This window comes from Alligator mississippiensis, chromosome 6 (genome assembly GCF_030867095.1).
Source record: "Alligator mississippiensis isolate rAllMis1 chromosome 6, rAllMis1, whole genome shotgun sequence".
NCBI lineage: Eukaryota > Metazoa > Chordata > Crocodylia > Alligatoridae > Alligator > Alligator mississippiensis.
This window is the reverse complement of record NC_081829.1, coordinates 78,332,203-78,341,387: the sequence shown is the minus strand read 5'-3', so window position 1 is coordinate 78,341,387 and position 9,185 is coordinate 78,332,203. Positions and strand designations below refer to the sequence as shown.

Sequence of the window (9,185 nt, the reverse complement as noted above, 5' to 3'; positions counted from 1 at the left end):
TCCGCTTCCTCCCGGCGGGGCGGGGCGGGGCGGGGCGGAGCGCGCTGGAGCCCGCCCGGGAGGTCTGAGCCCTCAGCGCCGAGCCGCGACGAGGAGGAGGAGGTGGGGCTGCACCATGACCCATAGTCGTGAACCCAGACGGCCGGTGCCGACCCCTCCGTGTGTGAGGCACAGGGAGGGCCCCAAGCAGCCCCTGGCAGACAGGGTTCCCCACGTTTTTTCTCCTTGAAAACAGGAGCCCTTTTTTTTCAAGTGGGCTGACATCTCCCCATCCCCCCTTTTTTAAAATTAATTTTTATTATTATTTCTTTTTTTTTAAGTTTGCTTGCGACCCGTTAGTATATTCTTGAAAGCGCACCCCTCGCTGCCAGAGGGCATCACTTCTACTCCCCAAGGCCTAAGTGCCGCGCTCCTCGGTGTGCAGAGAAAGGTGCCCCCAAAACATCCGGAGCTGCAGGCTCAGGGCAATTTCCCTGCCCCCAGGCAGCTCCTCCTACAATGGGGGTTGGCAAGGTTTTTGGGCAGTGCCCCAAAACACCTGCAGCCTCTGTTCCTAAGATGCTGGTGTGCCAGGGGCAGGCAGGGGAGGGGCCCGATGCTTGTTGTGGCAGCACAACCCTGGCCCCTTCTCTGCCGTCTGCCCCATGCAAAATGTCACGTACCAGGCTCTGGCACCCGTACCCTGTCTTACAAGATGAGAGCGGCAGTGCCGGCCCCTTTGCAGCCGATTGTATCAGCAGGCATGTGGAGCTGGATCTGCGTGAGGGAGCAGAGTCTTCTTGTAGAGCTCAGTTGTTTTCTGCAGTATCAACTTGATTATTTTTTTCCCTGAGGTGACCTCCCCACCCCCTGCCCAGGGTGTTATTAATGGGACGACGTGGCCTAGGCACAGGCAGCCTCTCCAGAACATACAAGCTGCTCTGTACTGGGTCAGGCCCCAGGTGCATCTTGCCTGTGGCTGAGAGTGGATGCTGTGTGGCATGTGGCAGAGGAGGGAAGGAGCAGGCAGCACTGCAGCAGATAAGTGTAGGAAGCAAAAATCAGAGAAGCAGATCAGGCAGGAAGCAGAGGGGCGGTGCTAGAGTAGCCCTCAAGGGATGTTGTGTGACTAATTTGTGGCATGCTGGCCTGCACCCCTGTAGGATCTAAGATGCTGTGGAGAGACCATATTTTTAGTCTTCTTTCTTGTCATGTCTCCAGGCCATCCTTTCTATATGGTCTGCTCCTAATATTCTGCACAGGCAACTGCTTCTGGTGGTCTTGTTGCCAAATCTTGTGGGATGCATTGTGGTGCTACAGGGCATTTCAGGAGTTGATTCACGGTTTGCTTTTCCTGAGAAACACACTGGCTGGCTGTGTAGAGGCCCAATGATTTCATGAGAAAGTTGTATTTGCTGAGACCCGCTTTTAGTCTGTTCAGGCTCTGCCACATGTGCCATTTGTAGTGGGAGCTGGACGCTAACTCCTTCATTACTGGCTCCATTCAACAGCTTAGTTTCCTAGTTTCTCCCGTTCTTTTTGCCAGAGGGTAGATCTGGCTGGTTCCGATGACGTCATGAATGGTATGGAACAGGACAAAAAGCTATTTCTCGATGAGAGGGGGGTGTGCTGGTTGATGCCCATATAGCAGGTGGCAGTTGTCTGACTTGTACTGCCAGTCAGTGTCATCCGCTGCTTTCCTCCTGGTGTAAGGGGGCACTATGCCAGATAGTGCATATAGGCAGGTTACAGGGGTGAGTTTTATGAAGCCTGTTATAATTCTGCATGTATCATTAAGGGTGGAATCAGTATGTTTACTGTGTTTACATATGTTTTTAGTGTTATCAAGTGACTCCTTAAGGCTTCTACTGAAACAATAAAAGCAAAAGAAAAAGCTAGCCCCTACAAACACCTTGCGTCTATTTCTGTCATACATGTATGTGTCCCCAAAAAGGGAGAGAAAAGGGAGGCACTTGCATTCCAGATCTCTTCATTTGCTGAAACTGGGCTGCAAGACTGAATAATCAAGTACAGTTCCAATGTAAGAGAGAAAGTAAGGAGAATGTAAAATAAAGATTAAGTGGTATATTGCTTCTTGCTTAAAAAAATAAATAAAAGCTCATGGTACAATATGGCGAAATATCACAATTATGTCCAGAAGTTCTAAAAATTGGAAAAAGCAAATATAGATAAAGAAGCTACTTTGCTACTCCAACTGTTCAGGAAGTAAATGACAGTATAGCTATTGCTAATTGTTTAATTATTGATGTTTAATACTTTTATTATCTTAAAAAGTGATTATATGCATTGTTTTAGTTTTTCAGATTTTCAAAGCAGCATATAACTAGCCTTGCTTCAATTTAATGTTTATTATCCTTTTACAAGTAATGAAATGAAGTATAATGTAAATAAGTAACTTTTTCGAGGTAGCACGAGTGCCAAAGTTGACTATTCTTGAGTCTCCATTGTCCATTAAGCAAAAAAAAAAAAAGTGTGTGTGTGGTGGGGAGGGGGGATAAGAGGACTGGAAATGCTGCAGTACGTCACCTGGAATCGTTTATCTTAATAGCAAGGGATAGCCCCATTGTAGAAATGATTAAGGTTTTGGCCTGCAAACCCTTGGAAATCCACTGGGGACTGGAAATCCAGTAGGACTGGCTGCAGAGAGAGTCTTTGCTTCTGAACTGTCTTTGTGGCCTTTGGTCTTCCCTTTTTGCATAGAAATGTAACTTCAGTTGAGCCACAATACACACACTCCAATTGATGCCTTTGTGCATTAAAATTCCATCTTGCTTATTCAGGGGGTGCTACTCAGCTGAGTAAAAATTAACTGTGATATGGAATTTCTATGGAGGGTTGATAAGTTGGAAGTGCTTCTACCAGCCCTGCCTTTCTTTCTGTTTATGAATGCCAGTCCCAAGGCCTCTGGTGGAAATGGTGGAATAAGTGGGCAGAGTTGACATAAATCCACCTGTGCCTCCTGTTCTGCAGAATGAGACCTATAGGGATTTTATGAGGTGGATATGGGACAGTTTAGGTTTGGTTCCTACTCCTGTGTTCACTGCATGAGACTAGCTTCTCAAATTCAGTTGATCAGTGTAGTAGTTAATTATTTTTTCTTCTCCCTGAAAGTGTACGTTTTCTTTGTCTGTGATTTCAAAGTTTTGTTGGCATGGTGTGGTATCCTTGGCAAGCTTATTTGACTGCCGTATTGTGCATCCAGCAAGTCTGGACTTGTTAACATATGAAAAAAACCCTATTCCTCCTATTGCAGATTACTTCTATCTATTTAGAAACAAAGAAGGCACTACAAATCTCTTCCTGACAATATTTTGTGAGTATCTTTTATATTTATATGAGCTTTAATTTTATCTTCATGTAGTAAAATTCTTATGTACTAACTAATTTCTCGATCATAGGTCAGTTAGTGTATTGGACACTTCTATTTATACAGCTAAAACTTTTTCTAGAATTTTGCTTTTTTGGTAGGATGTAAATAATTTTTCATCCAAAGTTCTGAGAGCCAAGTAGGTGCATTTGTGGCCTTGTAAGATGGCTTCAACAGATTCCATCTGCGTTCTGATCCATGATGAGTTAATTACACCAATTACACCAGCAACTGCATGCAAGCTCCATAGGAAACTATAGTTGTTACATTGCAACTTGTGTTACCGTGACTACTTTATCTCTTGATAACTCCTGTAATTAACTTGTCACCACTGTTTAATGCTTAACATATGTAGAGAATCAGTTAATGGCATCACTAAAGTGATAGTAGCCTGAAGGAGAAACTCATGCCCTTTGGGAAGGCTAACAGGGGTTTACTTAAATGACTAATTTGGGGACTTGGGCAGAAAAAGTGTTAGGAAGTTCTTTTTGAGAACTGTGTAAGGTAGAAAGACTGTTCCAAGGAAAATGGGATTTAACACCATTTTAAATCTGTGCGTTTAGGTGACAGAATAATTTAATGTCATTTGCAAAAAGAAGAAACAGCCTGGAAAGCTTAAAGAAGATCAGGTTTAGAAAATGGATGGTAGTTTTTGTTAGTATTGTCCCCTTACATAAGTGCAGTTAAGCATGTTGATAGAGCCAAAACAGCTGTAATCCTTAAAATTTAAACCAGTCTGTGACAGCCCCTATACCCAATCGTACTTTGGCTAAACAATACATAATTTCCTCCATACGGTACCCAAGGGACTACTGATAGAAAAGGTGACACTCTGGCCCACATGTTGGATGTTGAAACTCAGTTTGAACAGCAGTGGTTGTTCTCAATTAGTTTAGTGGCATAGGAGTTGAATCATGGTCTCATGGGAGCAAAAATACAGTTTTCCTGCACCAGTCTCAAGAGTAGTGAGCCATTTGGCTTGGGATGCAGCTGTTTTCAAAACTAGTTTCAATTTTCTGCAATGGGAGGGAAAGAAATCTGTGTTCTTTATTATAGTTGTTAAGTTTGCACAGTTTTGGAGAAATTTGTAGAACAACGAGCTAAATCCTAAATGTGTGAAAGCTATAAATACATGCTGTATTCATAAGCATTCAGTCTAATAGTTTTAAAGATTTCCTGTGTTAGAATAATTTCCTGTTTGTAACACTAGTGTAGTCAGCAAAGTATCCAACACGGCCTGTATTGCCCATTCCCAGAAGTTGAAGGGTGAAACTGAATGTGTGTTCCACCAATAGCATAACTCGTAAAAGCAAGCACTTGTTAAATCTATTTGTTTTTATTATAGACATCGATCTGCCAGTCGCAATAATGCATTTATGGACATTTTTCTGCAAGCACAGCGGTGGTGGCAGTTTTTACTGACAAATTGAGTCATATGGACAGTAGTTCAAAATACGCTTACTTTATTGACAGATTGTGCAATTCTCTTTCACTGAGTGTTCATAAGATATCTGGATTGGTGAAGAGAATGTAACTAATGGGAAAATGTGGGACAACAGTTCTGATTTTTGGATGTGTGAAATCTATAAGCTAGTGACATGCTATGGCTTCTGCAAACTTTTAACTTTCTCTAGAAATGTTTTACTGGTACTGTATTAAGGTAAAAACTGGAATCATAAATAGAGTTTTTTACTTGTTGGTACATTGGCTTACTGCTGGGGATAGCTGAGCACATGTAAAAAGGAACCTGGCAGAGTGGTAAAAAAAAAAAAACCAAACAAGGCATGTGAGAGGATTATACTAAATCCAAGAAAACAAACCTGAAACTAAAAACAACCAAAGGAGAAACATGCCAAAATGTTATTTTAATTTTGTAATATTAGAGCAGCAAATAAAATTGATATAAACATTCATTGTCCAAATACAGGCCATGGCTTGGCTTGTGTTAATGTGCCTGAGCAAATAAAGGAACAATTGAGTTACAGCTTTTAGAGATGGATCAAATTTATGCTTGTGCATTTTTTTCTAAAATATTTAAGTGTTTAATTTTAGTAGTTCAGTATAAAAGGTTTTTTGCATGATAGTACATTCTAAACTGAAATTAACTATATTTAAAATGACTGTAATGGGAAAGTACATATTCTAAAGGCTCTGTGTAACTGTGGTAGTTAAGTATAACCACTTCCATATTTGCCCAGTTATTTTCTAGGATACCTTTCATTATTTATTGTTTCATACTAGAAAGTAGAACAAAGAATGTGATCAAGATGGCTAACAGGACTGCATGCAAAATATTTGTACTTTAATACCTGTAACAGTCATTATTAGTTTCTCTATCCAGGATCAAATGTTCTTTACCTATCTGGAATTTTTCATGTTGTTTAGTTTAGTATCTGTTTAATTGAGTTATAGGTAAGACAAGACAACACTCTCTCCCCCCCTCCCTCCCATTGTGGGAAATGTTTAATGTATATACAAGTATATATAGTCTATATGTGTAGATATAAAAATTTGACCACTTTGGATTAGGGGTACACTAGATGTTCTAACGCTTGATATGGCCTTAGTGTGTGTTCGTACCTTTGCTTGACTGAAAGTACTGTTCAATTTAAACAAAGGACATGATTTGGAACTTACACTGTAAAAGACTTCATTCCAGAGTTGAAGGCAGATTTAAGTTTAAGCCTGTGCTCTTCATTATGCTGCATAGGTTTATGCTTTTGTTAGTTGAACTGGTATGTCCTACTGGTAAATCTAATAATGCTATGTAATCAGGAAGCCAAAAATGTAAGCAAGCCAAATAAACAGTTGTCCTCATTGCATACCCCCTCCCCCCCTTCTTAAATTTTGGTTTTCAAGAGCCTAAGGGTGTTAGGCATCCAAATCCTATGGATAGCACTAGGATGCTTCTGTCTCTTTGAAAGCACCAAAACAATACTCCAACGTTAATACAACATTCAAATGGTATGATTAATATAAGAAAACCAAAGAATGTGAAAGGTGAGGTTCTGAAACCTACTTGGTATTGATAGAGTTCACTGCACGTATGTATCTTAATCAAGCAGCTGAATTTGTGTGGACCAAAAATGAAACCTATGTTCAAATCCAGTCACTTCAGTTGTATTGCCCCCACCCAGCCTCCCCCTTGCATATCTGATTGTAAGATTGGGGTCAGAGTATGTTTTGATTTGATACTGTCTTCTAATGTGTAATTTCACACTTTTTATATTTAAAATGTACACATAAGATGTATGGAATGTCCATGTTACTGAAACCTTATTTTTTTGTAATCAGATGTATAAATTAATGCATTTTTCCTGTTTAATATTAACATGTATATATGCTTATAGTGAAAAGGTTTTTATATATATTTTACTCTCCTTCCCACACACTGGTAAATTTTCTATTTCACAGTTAACAGAATAAAAGGTACACACTAAAGGTGCTATAAAATCCAGAATTGAAGGTTAATCTCTGAGTAAAGCAACTGAATTGTTGGTGAAGGGCAGGTCATTGATCTAAAGGGGAAGTGATTTCAGTAGGAAGTGATTTTTCACTTTCCTGCTGAAATACTGGCAGCAAAATTATAATATTCAAAAGCTAGTTTTTAGTGCATTAAGGTCAGATCGCATAAATGAAATAAAGATTTTAATAAAATAGCATGCATTAGCAAGATATTGACCAGCTTGATGAAGGAATTAATAGCTAAGTTTTGCTTTGCTGTCTTTTAAATCATACTAACTACACCCTGTATGTGCAAACCTTGTATCCTTCAGCCAACTCTTGTTAGTAAATAACAGATATTAATGCTACCTTGTAAATGATGGTGCTGAGTAATCAGTTACCATTATAATGATATTTAAATTGTCTGAGTGTGCCCTAGTTCAATCAGTTAAATGCGAGTGATGAAATAATTATCTTGAATAGTTACCCATTCAAAATGCAGTATAGAAACTAGCTGTTTTTATCATAGATTCATAGATGTTAGGGTCGGAAGGGACCTCAATAGATCGAGTCCGACCCCCTGCATAGGCAGGAAAGAGTGCTGGGTTTAGATGACCCCAGCTAGATGCCTATCTAACCTCCTCTTGAAGATCCCCAGGGTAGGGGAGAGCACCACCTCCCTTGGGAGCCCATTCCAGACCTTGGCCACTCTAACTGTGAAGAAGTTCTTCCTGATGTCTAGTCTAAATCTGCTCTCTGCTAGCTTGTGGCCATTATTTCTTGTAACCCCCGGGGGCGCCTTGGTGAATAAAACCTCACCAATTCCCTTCTGTGCCACTGTGATGAACTTAAAGGCAGCCACAAGGTCGCCTCTCAACCTTCTCTTGCGGAGGCTGAAAAGGCCCAGGTTCTCTAGTCTCTCCTCGTAGGGCTTGGCCATACGAGTGGCCCTTCTCTGGACCCTCTCCAGGTTATCCACATCTCTCTTGAAGTGCGGTGCCCCGAATGCACGCAGTACTCCAACTGTGGTCTGACCAGCGCCCGATAGAGGGGAAGTTTCACCTCCTTGGATCTATTCGTCATGCATCTGCTGATGCACAATAAAGTGACATTAGCTTTTCTGATGGCTTCGTCACAATGCTGACTCATGTTCATCTTGGAGTCCACTAGGACTCCAAGATCTCTTTCCACTTCCATGCCACCAAGGAGGTCATTTCCTAGGCAGTAGGTATGCTGGACATTTTTCCTCCCTAGGTGCAGCACTTTGCATTTCTCCTTGTTGAATTTCATTCTGTTGTTTTCTGCCCACTTGTCCAATCTATCTAGGTCTGCTTGCAGCTGTTCCCTGCCCTCCGGCGTGTCCAGTAAGTATGCTGGACATTTTTCCTCCCTAGGTGCAGCACTTTCTCCTTATTGAATTGTTGAATTATAAATTCACATTTAAAAATACACATTTTATATACAATTTAAAAGTGTAATAAGTGACCTCTTAACTTTAGTATAACTGACCAAAATTACTTTGGAGGTCATACAACATCTCCAATTGTAGACAAGCTATACAACTTGACTTCTGATTGCAGGGGACTACACTTTAAGCTAGGAAGTCTGTGGCAGGGCACTGTTTGTGCCTGCCACTTTAAGGGTCAGAAGGCAGCAGCCAGCTGCTGGAAGCCAGGCAACAACACCGCCTGGCTGCAGAGCTGCGGGTATCATCTGGAGGTAAGAGAGAGCTGTAGGGGAAGGATAGGAGGCTCCTGGTCCTGAGCATGACCTAAAACTGCACCCTACCAGGAGTGGGTGGCCTGGTGGGGCTTCCAGTGGTGCAGGAGCCCCCAGGAAATTCCAGGCCAGTTACCACCCCGGTGAAAGGCAGGTCGGGGCGCCTTAACCCCCAGCCCCCACGACCGGGTGGTTTACCCCCTTTGTTTGGAGGGCTCGGAGGGTGGACCCTCGGAGAGAAAGAATAAGGGCCATAGACTTGTCGGGACCCAGGGCAGCCAGCCAGCAGCTCTCCCTGACTCCCACCCGGGCAGATAAGGGTCCGGGGCCTTAGAAGGCCGTCAGGCGGGTACTTGTGACACTTGGAGTGGAATTAATTAGGCAGACGCTTATCGGTTGCAAAGCAAGATTATTTACTCACGCCGTCAAGGTGGTGAATAGCGGAGGTCAGAGATACTTGGTTAGTTACAGCTTAAGGTTCGTAGGTCATAGGTCGGTCTGCATAAGAGTTCGTTGGTCGGGCAGATAAACGGAGAAAAAATCGGGCCGGCAGGTCGTTGATTTACGTCTGATAAGGTCGAGATGGGGGAGACTGACAAGCAATCAATTTGTCAGTTATTCTCACGCATACGTTCAGAGGTTTTTTCAGGTGTGT

The 9,185-nt window shown here is 42.1% G+C and overlaps 1 protein-coding gene across 13 annotated transcripts in view; it reads left to right on the top strand.

Annotated features, from left to right (window-relative positions):
- Window positions 1–2: 2 nt before the first annotated feature.
- MGMT (O-6-methylguanine-DNA methyltransferase) overlaps window positions 3–9,185 on the top strand; it is a 361,778-nt gene continuing 352,595 nt past the window's right edge. For 8 of the 13 annotated variants that reach the window (XR_002088963.2, XM_019482894.2, XM_019482889.2 and 5 more), the window contains exons 1-2: window positions 3–102; window positions 3,254–3,313. The gene's annotated coding sequence lies outside the window, so the exon portion shown is untranslated. The remainder of the gene's footprint in view (window positions 103–3,253; window positions 3,314–9,185) is intronic. The other 5 variants (XM_019482897.2, XM_014611394.3, XM_019482893.2 and 2 more) reach the window with 5 other exon arrangements.